Source organism: Balaenoptera borealis, assembly GCF_965194805.1.
Source record: "Balaenoptera borealis genome assembly, chromosome: 9".
In the NCBI taxonomy this organism is placed as follows: Eukaryota; Metazoa; Chordata; class Mammalia; order Artiodactyla; family Balaenopteridae; genus Balaenoptera; species Balaenoptera borealis.
Genome location: NC_138873.1, coordinates 80865632 through 80885781, shown reverse-complemented (window position 1 = coordinate 80885781; position 20150 = coordinate 80865632). Strand labels below are relative to the sequence as shown.

Here is a 20150-nt window from a genome sequence, read left to right as displayed (position 1 = left end):
CGCTTTATACCCACTTGACTCACTTACAGAGCGATATCAATACATATGTTTTAAGATACTTACTAGTCAGATATATTCTTGGGCGGTTAATAGGGGGTGTTGAGTCCAGTTCACTGAGCAAGGAGTAGGTCTTGTCTATTACATATCGGGTTTCTGGAACGGTATCTGAGCTAATTTGAAACCCTTGTTTTATGCATCACCCCACCTCACCTTTCCCGTTAAGCAGCCATAGTGTGTTTTCTAAACGTGTGACTCTGTTCTGTTTTGTAATTCAGTTCAAGGGTAGCGGTTTTTACATTCCCTCTATAAGTGATATCTCATGATAAGTGTCTTTTTCTGTGTGACTTATTTCACTTAGAATCGTCATACCTAAATCCACTCATCATGCCGCTACTAGCCTTATGACATTGATTTCATGGCTGAGTGATATTCCATTGTACATAAGGACCACAACTTCTTTATTCATTCTTCTCTTTCCTGGGATATTTAAGGTGTAACGAAGTGGAGGTTCTTGTCAACAGAGTAGCCCAAAACTTTGGGGTGCCTGTGTCTTGCTGATTTTTAATTTTCCCAATTTATACGCCCATGAGTGGAAGTGCCCTATGCTCTCTAAGCTGAGTTTTTTAGATGTTTCAGGACACACCGTACACTTCTCCAGAGTGGCTGTTGTCAATTTACATCCCGCCCATCAGCGTAGCAAGGCTCCCATTTCTCCATGTCCTGTCCTGCATTTCTGGTTTGGACACTTTATTCAGCATGGCCCTTTTGACCGATGGGAAGCGAGACTTCTTTGTAGCGCTGATTTGCCTTTCCAGGTTGCTTGGTTGGCCAAAAAGGGCGTATGCGTTTTTTCCTGAATATATTCAGGAAAAAACGCATACGCCCTTTTTGGCCAAGGGCATCATTGTCGAGGTTTTGCCGCTTTTCCTGTGCTTTAAAGGCGATTCGAATCTACCTCCTGAAATCTGTTTCCTGCAATTCTGCCTTGCTTTCAAATCCTCTTCGTTGCCTTCCCTCAATATATTTGTGGACGAGAGTTATCATTTCTAAGTCTGCAGGTTTGTGAATTGCAGTGCCCCTGAGCTCCATTATTCAACTCGCTTTCTTGGGAGCTGGCCGCAAAAGCGCAGGATTGCTTCAGGCCGTATTCTGCTTCCTGACGGCAGGCTGAGCCTGTGGTTAATTCTTCTTCCTGATGGGAAAATAGTGTCACCTGTGCCTGTCCCAACACCTAGAGCTAGTCTCTCATTGGTTCCCCCTCTTCCCGTTCATCGTCAGGACAAATTGCAATCTGTACGGAACAGGAAGATAAAGGTGCTGATTCTCCAAGGAGGGAGATTGCTAGTAAAGCGGCTGGAATGGCGAACCGGAGCACAAGGAGATGAGAAATGAGGTTCGTTTTAGCAACCTTTCCCGATCACACGGTGTACCATCTTCGGGGTTTCTCATGCATGTTTTCAATGTAGGATGATGCCCTTGAACCTGGAGATTTGGGACCCATGGGATGGGTACCACGCCGTATTTCTTTAAAGGGTCTGCGTTTGCTCACCCAACCTCACCAAACCTCTCAGCCCCTAGAGTGTCCACCCTTATGTCTCAATCAGCTGTGGGTCTAGATATGGTCAATCCAGGTGGCATCACAGCCCCTGAACGAATTTTGTAAGAATTTCTCTCTCTTTCACTGTCTTTGTTTCCCGGGTTTTGAAAAGTAATTGATTTTTATAATGGGGTTGAGCTGCTTTTCACTGCTGTGTTTATGCCGCTTTATACCCACTTGACTCACTTACAGAGCGATATCAATACATATGTTTTAAGATACTTACTAGTCAGATATATTCTTGGGCGGTTAATAGGGGGTGTTGAGTCCAGTTCACTGAGCAAGGAGTAGGTCTTGTCTATTACATATCGGGTTTATGGAACGGTATCTGAGCTAATTTGAAACCCTTGTTTTATGCATCACCCCACCTCACCTTTCCCGTTAAGCAGCCATAGTGTGTTTTCTAAACGTGTGACTCTGTTCTGTTTTGTAATTCAGTTCAAGGGTAGCGGTTTTTACATTCCCTCTATAAGTGATATCTCATGATAAGTGTCTTTTTCTGTGTGACTTATTTCACTTAGAATCGTCATACCTAAATCCACTCATCATGCCGCTACTAGCCTTATGACATTGATTTCATGGCTGAGTGATATTCCATTGTACATAAGGACCACAACTTCTTTATTCATTCTTCTCTTTCCTGGGATATTTAAGGTGTAACGAAGTGGAGGTTCTTGTCAACAGAGTAGCCCAAAACTTTGGGGTGCCTGTGTCTTGCTGATTTTTAATTTTCCCAATGTATACGCCCATGAGTGGAAGTGCCCTATGCTCTCTAAGCTGAGTTTTTTAGATGTTTCAGGACACACCGTACACTTCTCCAGAGTGGCTGTTGGCAATTTACATCCCGCCCATCAGCGTAGCAAGGCTCCCATTTCTCCATGTCCTGTCCTGCATTTCTGGTTTTGACACTGTATTCAGCATGGCCCTTTTGACCGATGGGAAGCGAGACTTCTTTGTAGCGCTGATTTGCCTTTCCAGGTTGCTTGGTTGGCCAAAAAGGGCGTATGCGTTTTTTCCTGAATATATTCAGGAAAAAACGCATACGCCCTTTTTGGCCAAGGGCATCATTGTCGAGGTTTTGCCGCTTTTCCTGTGCTTTAAAGGCGATTCGAATCTACCTCCTGAAATCTGTTTCCTGCAATTCTGCCTTGCTTTCAAATCCTCTTCGTTGCCTTCCCTCAATATATTTGTGGACGAGAGTTATCATTTCTGAGTCTGCCGGTCTGTGAATTGCAGTGCCCCTGAGCTCCATTCTTCAACTCGCTTTCTTGGGAGCTGGCCGCAAAAGCGCAGGATTGCTTCAGGCCGTATTCTGCTTCCTGGCGGCAGGCTGAGCCTGTGGTTAATTCTTCTTCCTGATGGGAAAATAGTGTCACCTGTGCCTGTCCCAACACCTAGAGCTAGTCTCTCATTGGTTCCCCCTCTTCCCGTTCATCCTCAGGACAAATTGCAACCTGTACGGAACAGGAAGATAAAGGTGATGATTCTCCAAGGAGGGAGATTGCTAGTAAAGCGGCTGGAATGGCGAACCGGAGCACAAGGAGATGAGAAATGAGGTTCGTTTTAGCAACCTTTCCCGATCACACGGTGTACCATCTTCGGGGTTTCTCATGCATGTTTTCAATGTAGGACGATGCCCTTGAACCTGGAGATTTGGGACCCATGGGATGGGTACCACGCCGTATTACTTTAAAAGGTCTGCGTTTGCTCACCCAACCTCACCAAACCTCTCAGCCCCAAGAGTGTCCACCCTTATGTCTCAATCAGCTGTGGGTCTAGATATGGTCAATCCAGGTGGCATCACAGCCCCTGAACGAATTTTGTAAGAATTTCTCTCTCTTTCACTGTCTTTGTTTCACGGGTTTTGAAAAGTAATTGATTTTTATAATGGGGTTGAGCTGCTTTTCACTGCTGTGTTTATGCCGCTTTATACCCACTTGACTCACTTACAGAGCGATATCAATACATATGTTTTAAGATACTTACTAGTCAGATATATTCTTGGGCCGTTAATAGGGGGTGTTGAGTCCAGTTCACTGAGCAAGGAGTAGGTCTTGTCTATTACATATCGGGTTTCTGGAACGGTATCTGAGCTAATTTGAAACCCTTGTTTTATGCATCACCCCACCTCACCTTTCCCGTTAAGCAGCCATAGTCTGTTTTCTAAACGTGTGACTCTGTTCTGTTTTGTAATTCAGTTCAAGGGTAGCGGTTTTTACATTCCCTCTATAAGTGATATCTCATGATAAGTGTCTTTTTCTGTGTGACTTATTTCACTTAGAATCGTCATACCTAAATCCACTCATCATGCCGCTACTAGCCTTATGACATTGATTTCATGGCTGAGTGATATTCCATTGTACATAAGGACCACAACTTCTTTATTCCTTCTTCTCTTTCCTGGGATATTTAAGGTGTAACGAAGTGGAGGTTCTTGTCAACAGAGTAGCCCAAAACTTTGGGGTGCCTGTGTGTTGCTGATTTTTAATTTTCCCAATTTATACGCCCATGAGTGGAAGTGCCCTATGCTCTCTAAGCTGAGTTTTTTAGATGTTTCAGGACACACCGTACACTTCTCCAGAGTGGCTGTTGGCAATTTACATCCCGCCCATCAGCGTAGCAAGGCTCCCATTTCTCCATGTCCTGTCCTGCATTTCTGGTTTTGACACTTTATTCAGCATGGCCCTTTTGACCGATGGGAAGCGAGACTTCTTTGTAGCGCTGATTTGCCTTTCCAGGTTGCTTGGTTGGCCAAAAAGGGCGTATGCGTTTTTTCCTGAATATATTCAGGAAAAAACGCATACGCCCTTTTTGGCCAAGGGCATCATTGTCGAGGTTTTGCCGCTTTTCCTGTGCTTTAAAGGCGATTCGAATCTACCTCCTGAAATCTGTTTCCTGCAATTCTGCCTTGCTTTCAAATCCTCTTCGTTGCCTTCCCTCAATATATTTGTGGACGAGAGTTATCATTTCTAAGTCTGCAGGTTTGTGAATTGCAGTGCCCCTGAGCTCCATTATTCAACTCGCTTTCTTGGGAGCTGGCCGCAAAAGCGCAGGATTGCTTCAGGCCGTATTCTGCTTCCTGGCGGCAGGCTGAGCCTGTGGTTAATTCTTCTTCCTGATGGGAAAATAGTGTCACCTGTGCCTGTCCCAACACCTAGAGCTAGTCTCTCATTGGTTCCCCCTCTTCCCGTTCATCCTCAGGACAAATTACAACCTGTACGGAACAGGAAGATAAAGGTGATGATTCTCCAAGGAGGGAGATTGCTAGTAAAGCGGCTGGAATGGCGAACCGGAGCACAAGGAGATGAGAAATGAGGTTCGTTTTAGCAACCTTTCCCTATCACACGGTGTACCATCTTCGGGGTTTCTCATGCATGTTTTCAATGTAGGACGATGCCCTTGAACCTGGAGATTTGGGACCCATGGGATGGGTACCACGCCGTATTACTTTAAAGGGACTGCGTTTGCTCACCCAACCTCACCAAACCTCTCAGCCCCAAGAGTGTCCACCCTTATGTCTCAATCAGCTGTGGGTCTAGATATGGTCAATCCAGGTGGCATCACAGCCCCTGAACGAATTTTGTAAGAATTTCTCTCTCTTTCACTGTCTTTGTTTCACGGGTTTTGAAAAGTAATTGATTTTTATAATGGGGTTGAGCTGCTTTTCACTGCTGTGTTTATGCCGCTTTATACCCACTTGACTCACTTACAGAGCGATATCAATACATATGTTTTAAGATACTTACTAGTCAGATATATTCTTGGGCGGTTAATAGGGGTTGTTGAGTCCAGTTCACTGAGCAAGGAGTAGGTCTTGTCTATTACATATCGGGTTTATGGAACGGTATCTGAGCTAATTTGAAACCCTTGTTTTATGCATCACCCCACCTCACCTTTCCCGTTAAGCAGCCATAGTGTGTTTTCTAAACGTGTGACTCTGTTCTGTTTTGTAATTCAGTTCAAGGGTAGCGGTTTTTACATTCCCTCTATAAGTGATATCTCATGATAAGTGTCTTTTTCTGTGTGACTTATTTCACTTAGAATCGTCATACCTAAATCCACTCATCATGCTGCTACTAGCCTTATGACATTGATTTCATGGCTGAGTGATATTCCATTGTACATAAGGACCACAACTTCTTTATCCATTCTTCTCTTTCCTGGGATATTTAAGGTGTAACGAAGTGGAGGTTCTTGTCAACAGAGTAGCCCAAAACTTTGGGGTGCCTGTGTCTTGCTGATTTTTAATTTTCCCAATTTATACGCCCATGAGTGGAAGTGCCCTATGCTCTCTAAGCTGAGTTTTTTAGATGTTTCAGGACACACCGTACACTTCTCCAGAGTGGCTGTTGGCAATTTACATCCCGCCCATCAGCGTAGCAAGGCTCCCATTTCTCCATGTCCTGTCCTGCATTTCTGGTTTTGACACTTTATTCAGCATGGCCCTTTTGACCGATGGGAAGCGAGACTTCTTTGTAGCGCTGATTTGCCTTTCCAGGTTGCTTGGTTGGCCATAAAGGGCGTATGCGTTTTTTCCTGAATATATTCAGGAAAAAACGCATACGCCCTTTTTGGCCAAGGGCATCATTGTCGAGGTTTTGCCGCTTTTCCTCTGCTTTAAAGGCGATTCGAATCTACCTCCTGAAATCTGTTTCCTGCAATTCTGCCTTGCTTTCAAATCCTCTTCGTTGCCTTCCCTCAATATATTTGTGGACGAGAGTTATCATTTCTAAGTCTGCAGGTTTGTGAATTGCAGTGCCCCTGAGCTCCATTCTTCAACTCGCTTTCTTGGGAGTTGGCCGCAAAAGCGCAGGATTGCTTCAGGCCGTATTCTGCTTCCTGACGGCAGGCTGAGCCTGTGGTTAATTCTTCTTCCTGATGGGAAAATAGTGTCACCTGTGCCTGTCCCAACACCTAGAGCTAGTCTCTCATTGGTTCCCCCTCTTCCCGTTCATCGTCAGGACAAATTGCAATCTGTACGGAACAGGAAGATAAAGGTGCTGATTCTCCAAGGAGGGAGATTGCTAGTAAAGCGGCTGGAATGGCGAACCGGAGCACAAGGAGATGAGAAATGAGGTTCGTTTTAGCAACCTTTCCCGATCACACGGTGTACCATCTTCGGGGTTTCTCATGCATGTTTTCAATGTAGGACGATGCCCTTGAACCTGGAGATTTGGGACCCATGGGATGGGTACCACGCCGTATTTCTTTAAAGGGTCTGCGTTTGCTCACCCAACCTCACCAAACCTCTCAGCCCCAAGAGTGTCCACCCTTATGTCTCAATCAGCTGTGGGTCTAGATATGGTCAATCCAGGTGGCATCACAGCCCCTGAACGAATTTTGTAAGAATTTCTCTCTCTTTCACTGTCTTTGTTTCCCGGGTTTTGAAAAGTAATTGATTTTTATAATGGGGTTGAGCTGCTTTTCACTGCTGTGTTTATGCCGCTTTATACCCACTTGACTCACTTACAGAGCGATATCAATACATATGTTTTAAGATACTTACTAGTCAGATATATTCTTGGGCGGTTAATAGGGGGTGTTGAGTCCAGTTCACTGAGCAAGGAGTAGGTCTTGTCTATTACATATCGGGTTTATGGAACGGTATCTGAGCTAATTTGAAACCCTTGTTTTATGCATCACCCCACCTCACCTTTCCCGTTAAGCAGCCATAGTGTGTTTTCTAAACGTGTGACTCTGTTCTGTTTTGTAATTCAGTTCAAGGGTAGCGGTTTTTACATTCCCTCTATAAGTGATATCTCATGATAAGTGTCTTTTTCTGTGTGACTTATTTCACTTAGAATCGTCATACCTAAATCCACTCATCATGCCGCTACTAGCCTTATGACATTGATTTCATGGCTGAGTGATATTCCATTGTACATAAGGACCACAACTTCTTTATTCATTCTTCTCTTTCCTGGGATATTTAAGGTGTAACGAAGTGGAGGTTCTTGTCAACAGAGTAGCCCAAAACTTTGGGGTGCCTGTGTCTTGCTGATTTTTAATTTTCCCAATTTATACGCCCATGAGTGGAAGTGCCCTATGCTCTCTAAGCTGAGTTTTTTAGATGTTTCAGGACACACCGTACACTTCTCCAGAGTGGCTGTTGTCAATTTACATCCCGCCCATCAGCGTAGCAAGGCTCCCATTTCTCCATGTCCTGTCCTGCATTTCTGGTTTGGACACTTTATCCATCATGGCCCTTTTGACCGATGGGAAGCGAGACTTCTTTGTAGCGCTGATTTGCCTTTCCAGGTTGCTTGGTTGGCCAAAAAGGGCGTATGCGTTTTTTCCTGAATATATTCAGGAAAAAACGCATACGCCCTTTTTGGCCAAGGGCATCATTGTCGAGGTTTTGCCGCTTTTCCTGTGCTTTAAAGGCGATTCGAATCTACCTCCTGAAATCTGTTTCCTGCAATTCTGCCTTGCTTTCAAATCCTCTTCGTTGCCTTCCCTCAATATATTTGTGGACAAGAGTTATCATTTCTAAGTCTGCAGGTTTGTGAATTGCAGTGCCCCTGAGCTCCATTATCCAACTCGCTTTCTTGGGAGCTGGCCGCAAAAGCGCAGGATTGCTTCAGGCCGTATTCTGCTTCCTGGCGGCAGGCTGAGCCTGTGGTTAATTCTTCTTCCTGATGGGAAAATAGTGTCACCTGTGCCTGTCCCAACACCTAGAGCTAGTCTCTCATTGGTTCCCCCTCTTCCCGTTCATCCTCAGGACAAATTGCAACCTGTACGGAACAGGAAGATAAAGGTGATGATTCTCCAAGGAGGGAGATTGCTAGTAAAGCGGCTGGAATGGCGAACCGGAGCACAAGGAGATGAGAAATGAGGTTCGTTTTAGCAACCTTTCCCGATCACACGGTGTACCATCTTCGGGGTTTCTCATGCATGTTTTCAATGTAGGACGATGCCCTTGAACCTGGAGATTTGGGACCCATGGGATGGGTACCACGCCGTATTACTTTAAAAGGTCTGCGTTTGCTCACCCAACCTCACCAAACCTCTCAGCCCCAAGAGTGTCCACCCTTATGTCTCAATCAGCTGTGGGTCTAGATATGGTCAATCCAGGTGGCATCACAGCCCCTGAACGAATTTTGTAAGAATTTCTCTCTCTTTCACTGTCTTTGTTTCACGGGTTTTGAAAAGTAATTGATTTTTATAATGGGGTTGAGCTGCTTTTCACTGCTGTGTTTATGCCGCTTTATACCCACTTGACTCACTTACAGAGCGATATCAATACATATGTTTTAAGATACTTACTAGTCAGATATATTCTTGGGCCGTTAATAGGGGGTGTTGAGTCCAGTTCACTGAGCAAGGAGTAGGTCTTGTCTATTACATATCGGGTTTCTGGAACGGTATCTGAGCTAATTTGAAACCCTTGTTTTATGCATCACCCCACCTCACCTTTCCCGTTAAGCAGCCATAGTCTGTTTTCTAAACGTGTGACTCTGTTCTGTTTTGTAATTCAGTTCAAGGGTAGCGGTTTTTACATTCCCTCTATAAGTGATATCTCATGATAAGTGTCTTTTTCTGTGTGACTTATTTCACTTAGAATCGTCATACCTAAATCCACTCATCATGCCGCTACTAGCCTTATGACATTGATTTCATGGCTGAGTGATATTCCATTGTACATAAGGACCACAACTTCTTTATTCCTTCTTCTCTTTCCTGGGATATTTAAGGTGTAACGAAGTGGAGGTTCTTGTCAACAGAGTAGCCCAAAACTTTGGGGTGCCTGTGTGTTGCTGATTTTTAATTTTCCCAATTTATACGCCCATGAGTGGAAGTGCCCTATGCTCTCTAAGCTGAGTTTTTTAGATGTTTCAGGACACACCGTACACTTCTCCAGAGTGGCTGTTGGCAATTTACATCCCGCCCATCAGCGTAGCAAGGCTCCCATTTCTCCATGTCCTGTCCTGCATTTCTGGTTTTGACACTTTATTCAGCATGGCCCTTTTGACCGATGGGAAGCGAGACTTCTTTGTAGCGCTGATTTGCCTTTCCAGGTTGCTTGGTTGGCCAAAAAGGGCGTATGCGTTTTTTCCTGAATATATTCAGGAAAAAACGCATACGCCCTTTTTGGCCAAGGGCATCATTGTCGAGGTTTTGCCGCTTTTCCTGTGCTTTAAAGGCGATTCGAATCTACCTCCTGAAATCTGTTTCCTGCAATTCTGCCTTGCTTTCAAATCCTCTTCGTTGCCTTCCCTCAATATATTTGTGGACGAGAGTTATCATTTCTAAGTCTGCAGGTTTGTGAATTGCAGTGCCCCTGAGCTCCATTATTCAACTCGCTTTCTTGGGAGCTGGCCGCAAAAGCGCAGGATTGCTTCAGGCCGTATTCTGCTTCCTGGCGGCAGGCTGAGCCTGTGGTTAATTCTTCTTCCTGATGGGAAAATAGTGTCACCTGTGCCTGTCCCAACACCTAGAGCTAGTCTCTCATTGGTTCCCCCTCTTCCCGTTCATCCTCAGGACAAATTACAACCTGTACGGAACAGGAAGATAAAGGTGATGATTCTCCAAGGAGGGAGATTGCTAGTAAAGCGGCTGGAATGGCGAACCGGAGCACAAGGAGATGAGAAATGAGGTTCGTTTTAGCAACCTTTCCCTATCACACGGTGTACCATCTTCGGGGTTTCTCATGCATGTTTTCAATGTAGGACGATGCCCTTGAACCTGGAGATTTGGGACCCATGGGATGGGTACCACGCCGTATTACTTTAAAGGGACTGCGTTTGCTCACCCAACCTCACCAAACCTCTCAGCCCCAAGAGTGTCCACCCTTATGTCTCAATCAGCTGTGGGTCTAGATATGGTCAATCCAGGTGGCATCACAGCCCCTGAACGAATTTTGTAAGAATTTCTCTCTCTTTCACTGTCTTTGTTTCACGGGTTTTGAAAAGTAATTGATTTTTATAATGGGGTTGAGCTGCTTTTCACTGCTGTGTTTATGCCGCTTTATACCCACTTGACTCACTTACAGAGCGATATCAATACATATGTTTTAAGATACTTACTAGTCAGATATATTCTTGGGCGGTTAATAGGGGTTGTTGAGTCCAGTTCACTGAGCAAGGAGTAGGTCTTGTCTATTACATATCGGGTTTATGGAACGGTATCTGAGCTAATTTGAAACCCTTGTTTTATGCATCACCCCACCTCACCTTTCCCGTTAAGCAGCCATAGTGTGTTTTCTAAACGTGTGACTCTGTTCTGTTTTGTAATTCAGTTCAAGGGTAGCGGTTTTTACATTCCCTCTATAAGTGATATCTCATGATAAGTGTCTTTTTCTGTGTGACTTATTTCACTTAGAATCGTCATACCTAAATCCACTCATCATGCTGCTACTAGCCTTATGACATTGATTTCATGGCTGAGTGATATTCCATTGTACATAAGGACCACAACTTCTTTATCCATTCTTCTCTTTCCTGGGATATTTAAGGTGTAACGAAGTGGAGGTTCTTGTCAACAGAGTAGCCCAAAACTTTGGGGTGCCTGTGTCTTGCTGATTTTTAATTTTCCCAATTTATACGCCCATGAGTGGAAGTGCCCTATGCTCTCTAAGCTGAGTTTTTTAGATGTTTCAGGACACACCGTACACTTCTCCAGAGTGGCTGTTGGCAATTTACATCCCGCCCATCAGCGTAGCAAGGCTCCCATTTCTCCATGTCCTGTCCTGCATTTCTGGTTTTGACACTTTATTCAGCATGGCCCTTTTGACCGATGGGAAGCGAGACTTCTTTGTAGCGCTGATTTGCCTTTCCAGGTTGCTTGGTTGGCCATAAAGGGCGTATGCGTTTTTTCCTGAATATATTCAGGAAAAAACGCATACGCCCTTTTTGGCCAAGGGCATCATTGTCGAGGTTTTGCCGCTTTTCCTCTGCTTTAAAGGCGATTCGAATCTACCTCCTGAAATCTGTTTCCTGCAATTCTGCCTTGCTTTCAAATCCTCTTCGTTGCCTTCCCTCAATATATTTGTGGACGAGAGTTATCATTTCTAAGTCTGCAGGTTTGTGAATTGCAGTGCCCCTGAGCTCCATTCTTCAACTCGCTTTCTTGGGAGTTGGCCGCAAAAGCGCAGGATTGCTTCAGGCCGTATTCTGCTTCCTGACGGCAGGCTGAGCCTGTGGTTAATTCTTCTTCCTGATGGGAAAATAGTGTCACCTGTGCCTGTCCCAACACCTAGAGCTAGTCTCTCATTGGTTCCCCCTCTTCCCGTTCATCGTCAGGACAAATTGCAATCTGTACGGAACAGGAAGATAAAGGTGCTGATTCTCCAAGGAGGGAGATTGCTAGTAAAGCGGCTGGAATGGCGAACCGGAGCACAAGGAGATGAGAAATGAGGTTCGTTTTAGCAACCTTTCCCGATCACACGGTGTACCATCTTCGGGGTTTCTCATGCATGTTTTCAATGTAGGACGATGCCCTTGAACCTGGAGATTTGGGACCCATGGGATGGGTACCACGCCGTATTTCTTTAAAGGGTCTGCGTTTGCTCACCCAACCTCACCAAACCTCTCAGCCCCAAGAGTGTCCACCCTTATGTCTCAATCAGCTGTGGGTCTAGATATGGTCAATCCAGGTGGCATCACAGCCCCTGAACGAATTTTGTAAGAATTTCTCTCTCTTTCACTGTCTTTGTTTCCCGGGTTTTGAAAAGTAATTGATTTTTATAATGGGGTTGAGCTGCTTTTCACTGCTGTGTTTATGCCGCTTTATACCCACTTGACTCACTTACAGAGCGATATCAATACATATGTTTTAAGATACTTACTAGTCAGATATATTCTTGGGCGGTTAATAGGGGGTGTTGAGTCCAGTTCACTGAGCAAGGAGTAGGTCTTGTCTATTACATATCGGGTTTATGGAACGGTATCTGAGCTAATTTGAAACCCTTGTTTTATGCATCACCCCACCTCACCTTTCCCGTTAAGCAGCCATAGTGTGTTTTCTAAACGTGTGACTCTGTTCTGTTTTGTAATTCAGTTCAAGGGTAGCGGTTTTTACATTCCCTCTATAAGTGATATCTCATGATAAGTGTCTTTTTCTGTGTGACTTATTTCACTTAGAATCGTCATACCTAAATCCACTCATCATGCCGCTACTAGCCTTATGACATTGATTTCATGGCTGAGTGATATTCCATTGTACATAAGGACCACAACTTCTTTATTCATTCTTCTCTTTCCTGGGATATTTAAGGTGTAACGAAGTGGAGGTTCTTGTCAACAGAGTAGCCCAAAACTTTGGGGTGCCTGTGTCTTGCTGATTTTTAATTTTCCCAATTTATACGCCCATGAGTGGAAGTGCCCTATGCTCTCTAAGCTGAGTTTTTTAGATGTTTCAGGACACACCGTACACTTCTCCAGAGTGGCTGTTGTCAATTTACATCCCGCCCATCAGCGTAGCAAGGCTCCCATTTCTCCATGTCCTGTCCTGCATTTCTGGTTTGGACACTTTATCCATCATGGCCCTTTTGACCGATGGGAAGCGAGACTTCTTTGTAGCGCTGATTTGCCTTTCCAGGTTGCTTGGTTGGCCAAAAAGGGCGTATGCGTTTTTTCCTGAATATATTCAGGAAAAAACGCATACGCCCTTTTTGGCCAAGGGCATCATTGTCGAGGTTTTGCCGCTTTTCCTGTGCTTTAAAGGCGATTCGAATCTACCTCCTGAAATCTGTTTCCTGCAATTCTGCCTTGCTTTCAAATCCTCTTCGTTGCCTTCCCTCAATATATTTGTGGACAAGAGTTATCATTTCTAAGTCTGCAGGTTTGTGAATTGCAGTGCCCCTGAGCTCCATTATCCAACTCGCTTTCTTGGGAGCTGGCCGCAAAAGCGCAGGATTGCTTCAGGCCGTATTCTGCTTCCTGGCGGCAGGCTGAGCCTGTGGTTAATTCTTCTTCCTGATGGGAAAATAGTGTCACCTGTGCCTGTCCCAACACCTAGAGCTAGTCTCTCATTGGTTCCCCCTCTTCCCGTTCATCCTCAGGACAAATTGCAACCTGTACGGAACAGGAAGATAAAGGTGATGATTCTCCAAGGAGGGAGATTGCTAGTAAAGCGGCTGGAATGGCGAACCGGAGCACAAGGAGATGAGAAATGAGGTTCGTTTTAGCAACCTTTCCCGATCACACGGTGTACCATCTTCGGGGTTTCTCATGCATGTTTTCAATGTAGGACGATGCCCTTGAACCTGGAGATTTGGGACCCATGGGATGGGTACCACGCCGTATTACTTTAAAGGGTCTGCGTTTGCTCACCCAACCTCACCAAACCTCTCAGCCCCAAGAGTGTCCACCCTTATGTCTCAATCAGCTGTGGGTCTAGATATGGTCAATCCAGGTGACATCACAGCCCCTGAACGAATTTTGTAAGAATTTCTCTCTCTTTCACTGTCTTTTTTTCACGGGTTTTGAAAAGTAATTGATTTTTATAATGGGGTTTAGCTGCTTTTCACTGCTGTGTTTATGCCGCTTTATACCCACTTGACTCACTTACAGAGCGATATCAATACATATGTTTTAAGATACTTACTAGTCAGATATATTCTTGGGCGTTGAATAGCGGGTGTTGAGTCCAGTTCACTGAGCAAGGAGTAGGTCTTGTCTATTACATATTGGGTTTATGGAACGGTATCTGAGCTAATTTGAAACCCTTGTTTTATGCATCACCCCACCTCACCTTTCCCGTTAAGCAGCCATAGTGTGTTTTCTAAACGTGTGACTCTGTTCTGTTTTGTAATTCAGTTCAAGGGTAGCGGTTTTTACATTCCCTCTATAAGTGATATCTCATGATAAGTGTCTTTTTCTGTGTGACTTATTTCACTTAGAATCGTCATACCTAAATCCACTCATCATGCTGCTACTAGCCTTATGACATTGATTTCATGGCTGAGTGATATTCCATTGTACATAAGGACCACAACTTCTTTATCCATTCTTCTCTTTCCTGGGATATTTAAGGTGTAACGAAGTGGAGGTTCTTGTCAACAGAGTAGCCCAAAACTTTGGGGTGCCTGTGTCTTGCTGATTTTTAGTTTTCCCAATTTATACGCCCATGAGTGGAAGTGCCCTATGGTCTCTAAGCTGAGTTTTTTAGATGTTTCAGGACACACCGTACACTTCTCCAGAGTGGCTGTTGGCAATTTACATCCCTCCCATCAGCGTAGCAAGGCTCCCATTTCTCCATGGCCTGTCCTGCATTTCTGGTTTTGACACTTTATTCAGCATGGCCCTTTTGACCGATGGGAAGCGAGACTTCTTTGTAGCGCTGATTTGCTTTTCCAGGTTGCTTGGTTGGCCAAAAAGGGCGTATGCGTTTTTTCCTGAATATATTCAGGAAAAAACGCATACGCCCTTTTTGGCCAAGGGCATCATTGTCAAGGTTTTGCCGCTTTTCCTGTGCTTTAAAGGCGATTCGAATCTACCTCCTGAAATCTGTTTCCTGCAATTCTGCCTTGCTTTCAAATCCTCTTCGTTGCCTTCCCTCAATATATTTGTGGACGAGAGTTATCATTTCTAAGTCTGCAGGTCTGTGAACTGCAGTGTCCCTGAGCTCCATTATTCAACTCGCTTTATGGGAGCTGGCCGCAAAAGCGCAGGATTGCTTCAGGCCGTATTCTGCTTCCTGGCGGCAGGCTGAGCCTGTGGTTAATTCTTCTTCCTGATGGGAAAATAGTGTCACCTGTGCCTGTCCCAACACCTAGAGCTAGTCTCTCATTGGTTCCCCCTCTTCCCGTTCATCGTCAGGACAAATTGCAATCTGTACGGAACAGGAAGATAAAGGTGCTGATTCTCCAAGGAGGGAGATTGCTAGTAAAGCGGCTGGAATGGCGAACCGGAGCACAAGGAGATGAGAAATGAGGTTCGTTTTAGCAACCTTTCCCGATCACACGGTGTACCATCTTCGGGGTTTCTCATGCATATTTTCAATGTAGGACGATGCCCTTGAAACTGGAGATTTGGGACCCATGGGATGGGTACCACGCCGTATTTCTTTAAAGGGTCTGCGTTTGCTCACCCAACCTCACCAAACCTCTCAGCCCCAAGAGTGTCCACCCTTATGTCTCAATCAGCTGTGGGTCTAGATATGGTCAATCCAGGTGGCATCACAGCCCCTGAACGAATTTTGTAAGAATTTCTCTCTCTTTCGCTGTCTTTGTTTCACGGGTTTTGAAAAGTAATTGATTTTTATAATGGGGTTGAGCTGCTTTTCACTGCTGTGTTTATGCCGCTTTATACCCACTTGACTCACTTACAGAGCGATATCAATACATATGTTTTAAGATACTTACTAGTCAGATATATTCCTGGGCGGTTAATAGGGGGTGTTGAGTCCAGTTCACTGAGCAAGGAGTAGGTCTTGTCTATTACATATCGGGTTTATGGAACGGTATCTGAGCTAATTTGAAACCCTTGTTTTATGCATCACCCCACCTCACCTTTCCCGTTAAGCAGCCATAGTGTGTTTTCTAAACGTTTGACTCTGTTCTGTTTTGTAATTCAGTTCAAGTGTAGCGGTTTTTACTTTCCCTCTATAAGTGATATCTCATGATAAGTGTCTTTTTCTGTGTGACTTATTTCACTTAGAATCGTCATACCTAAATCCACTCATCATGCCGCTACTAGCCTTATGACATTGATTTCATGGCTGAGTGATATTCCATTGTACATAAGGACCACAACTTCTTTATTCATTCTTCTCTTTCCTGGGATATTTAAGGTGTAACGAAGTGGAGGTTCTTGTCAACAGAGTAGCCCAAAACTTTGGGGTGTCTGTGTCTTGCTGATTTTTAATTTTCCCAATTTATACGCCCATGAGTGGAAGTGCCCTATGGTCTCTAAGCTGAGTTTTTTAGATGTTTCAGGACACACCGTACACTTCTCCAGAGTGGCTGTTGGCAATTTACATCCCTCCCATCAGCGTAGCAAGGCTCCCATTTCTCCATGGCCTGTCCTGCATTTCTGGTTTTGACACTTTATTCAGCATGGCCCTTTTGACCGATGGGAAGCGAGACTTCTTTGTAGCGCTGATTTGCCTTTCCAGGTTGCTTGGTTGGCCAAAAAGGGCGTATGCGTTTTTTCCTGAATATATTCAGGAAAAAACGCATACGCCCTTTTTGGCCAAGGGCATCATTGTCGAGGTTTTGCCGCTTTTCCTGTGCTTTAAAGGCGATTCGAATCTACCTCCTGAAATCTGTTTCCTGCAATTCTGCCTTGCTTTCAAATCCTCTTCGTTGCCTTCCCTCAATATATTTGTGGTCGAGAGTTATCATTTCTAAGTCTGCAGGTCTGTGAATTGCAGTGCCCCTGAGCTCCATTCTTCAACTCCCTTTATGGGAGCTGGCCGCAAAAGCGCAGGATTGCTTCAGGCCGTATTCTGCTTCCTGACGGCAGGCTGAGCCTGTGGTTAATTCTTCTTCCTGATGGGAAAATAGTGTCACCTGTGCCTGTCCCAACACCTAGAGCTAGTCTCTCATTGGTTCCCCCTCTTCCCGTTCATCGTCAGGACAAATTGCAATCTGTACGGAACAGGAAGATAAAGGTGCTGATTCTCCAAGGAGGGAGATTGCTAGTAAAGCGGCTGGAATGGCGAACCGGAGCACAAGGAGATGAGAAATGAGGTTCGTTTTAGCAACCTTTCCCGATCACACGGTGTACCATCTTCGGGGTTTCTCATGCATGTTTTCAATGTAGGACGATGCCCTTGAACCTGGAGATTTGGGACCCATGGGATGGGTACCACGCCGTATTTCTTTAAAGGGTCTGCGTTTGCTCACCCAACCTCACCAAACCTCTCAGCCCCAAGAGTGTCCACCCTTATGTCTCAATCAGCTGTGGGTCTAGATATGGTCAATCCAGGTGGCATCACAGCCCCTGAACGAATTTTGTAAGAATTTCTCTCTCTTTCACTGTCTTTGTTTCCCGGGTTTTGAAAAGTAATTGATTTTTATAATGGGGTTGAGCTGCTTTTCACTGCTGTGTTTATGCCGCTTTATACCCACTTGACTCACTTACAGAGCGATATCAATACATATGTTTTAAGATACTTACTAGTCAGATATATTCTTGGGCGGTTAATAGGGGGTGTTGAGTCCAGTTCACTGAGCAAGGAGTAGGTCTTGTCTATTACATATCGGGTTTATGGAACGGTATCTGAGCTAATTTGAAACCCTTGTTTTATGCATCACCCCACCTCACCTTTCCCGTTAAGCAGCCATAGTGTGTTTTCTAAACGTGTGACTCTGTTCTGTTTTGTAATTCAGTTCAAGGGTAGCGGTTTTTACATTCCCTCTATAAGTGATATCTCATGATAAGTGTCTTTTTCTGTGTGACTTATTTCACTTAGAATCGTCATACCTAAATCCACTCATCATGCCGCTACTAGCCTTATGACATTGATTTCATGGCTGAGTGATATTCCATTGTACATAAGGACCACAACTTCTTTATTCATTCTTCTCTTTCCTGGGATATTTAAGGTGTAACGAAGTGGAGGTTCTTGTCAACAGAGTAGCCCAAAACTTTGGGGTGCCTGTGTCTTGCTGATTTTTAGTTTTCCCAATTTATACGCCCATGAGTGGAAGGGCCCTATGCTCTCTAAGCTGAGTTTTGTAGATGTTTCAGGACACACCGAACACTTCTGCAGAGTGGCTGTTGGCAATTTACATCCCGCCCATCAGCGTAGCAAGGCTCCCATTTCTCCATGGCCTGTCCTGCGTTTCTGGTTTTGACATTTTATTCAGCATGGCCCTTTAGACCGATGGGAAGCGAGACTTCTTTGTAGCGCTGATTTGCCTTTCCAGGTTGCTTGGTTGGCCAAAAAGGGCGTATGCGTTTTTTCCTGAATATATTCAGGAAAAAACGCATACGCCCTTTTTGGCCAAGGGCATCATTGTCGAGGTTTTGCCGCTTTTCCTGTGCTTTAAAGGCGATTCGAATCTACCTCCTGAAATCTGTTTCCTGCAATTCTGGCTTGCTTTCAAATCCTCTTCGTTGCCTTCCCTCAATATATTTGTGGACGAGAGTTATCATTTCTAAGTCTGCAGGTTTGTGAATTGCAGTGCCCCTGAGCTCCATTCTTCAACTCGCTTTCTTGGGAGCTGGCCGCAAAAGCGCAGGATTGCTTCAGGCCGTATTCTGGTTCCTGGCGGCAGGCTGAGCCTGTGGTTAATTCTTCTTCCTGATGGGAAAATAGAGTGACCTGTGCCTGTCCCAACACCTAGAGCTAGTCTCTCATTGGTTCCCCCTCTTCCCGTTCATCCTCAGGACAAATTGCAACCTGTACGGAACAGGAGGATAAAGGTGCTGATTCTCCAAGGAGGGAGATTGCTAGTAAAGCGGCTGGAATGGCGAACCGGAGCACAAGGAGATGAGAAATGAGGTTCGTTTTAGAAACCTTTCCCGATCACACGTTGTACCATCTTCGGGGTTTCTCATGCATGTTTTCAATGTAGGACGATGCCCTTGAACCTGGAGATTTGGGACCCATGGGATGGGTACCACGCCGTATTACTTTAAAGGGTCTGCGTTTGCTCACCCAACCTCACCAAACCTCTCAGCCCCAAGAGTGTCCACCCTTATGTCTCAATCAGCTGTGGGTCTAGATATGGTCAATCCAGGTGACATCACAGCCCCTGAACGAATTTTGTAAGAATTTCTCTCTCTTTCACTGTCTTTTTTTCACGGGTTTTGAAAAGTAATTGATTTTTATAATGGGGTTTAGCTGCTTTTCACTGCTGTGTTTATGCCGCTTTATACCCACTTGACTCACTTACAGAGCGATATCAATACATATGTTTTAAGATACTTACTAGTCAGATATATTCTTCGGCATTGAATAGGGGGTGTTGAGTCCAGTTCACTGAGCAAGGAGTAGGTCTTGTCTCTTACATATTGGGTTTATGGAACGGTATCTGAGCTAATTTGAAACCCTTGTTTTATGCATCACCCCACCTCACCTTTCCCGTTAAGCAGCCATAGTGTGTTTTCTAAACGTGTGACTCTGTTCTGTTTTGTAATTCAGTTCAAGGGTAGCGGTTTTTACATTCCCTCTATAAGTGATATCTCATGATAAGTGTCTTTTTCTGTGTGACTTATTTCACTTAGAATCGTCATACCTAAATCCACTCATCATGCTGCTACTAGCCTTATGACATTGATTTCATGGCTGAGTGATATTCCATTGTACATAAGGACGACAACTTCTTTATCCATTCTTCTCTTTCCTGGGATATTTAAGGTGTAACGAAGTGGAGGTTCTTGTCAACAGAGTAGCCCAAAACTTTGGGGTGCCTGTGTCTTGCTGATTTTTAGTTTTCCCAATTTATACGCCCATGAGTGGAAGTGCCCTATGGTCGCTAAGCTGAGTTTTTTAGATGTTTCAGGACACACCGTACACTTCTCCAGAGTGGCTGTTGGCAATTTACATCCCTCCCATCAGCGTAGCAAGGCTCCCATTTCTCCATGGCCTGTCCTGCATTTCTGGTTTTGACACTTTATTCAGCATGGCCCTTTTGACCGATGGGAAGCGAGACTTCTTT

General features: G+C 44.7%; 1 long non-coding RNA gene across 1 annotated transcript in view; it reads left to right on the top strand.

The window, feature by feature from the left end:
• The first annotated feature begins 1444 nt into the window (after nucleotides 1-1444).
• Nucleotides 1445-20150, top strand: part of LOC309634650 — a 257308-nt gene continuing 238602 nt past the window's right edge. The window contains exon 1 of the long non-coding RNA XR_014248283.1: nucleotides 1445-1579. This is a non-coding gene — a long non-coding RNA (uncharacterized lncRNA). The remainder of the gene's footprint in view (nucleotides 1580-20150) is intronic.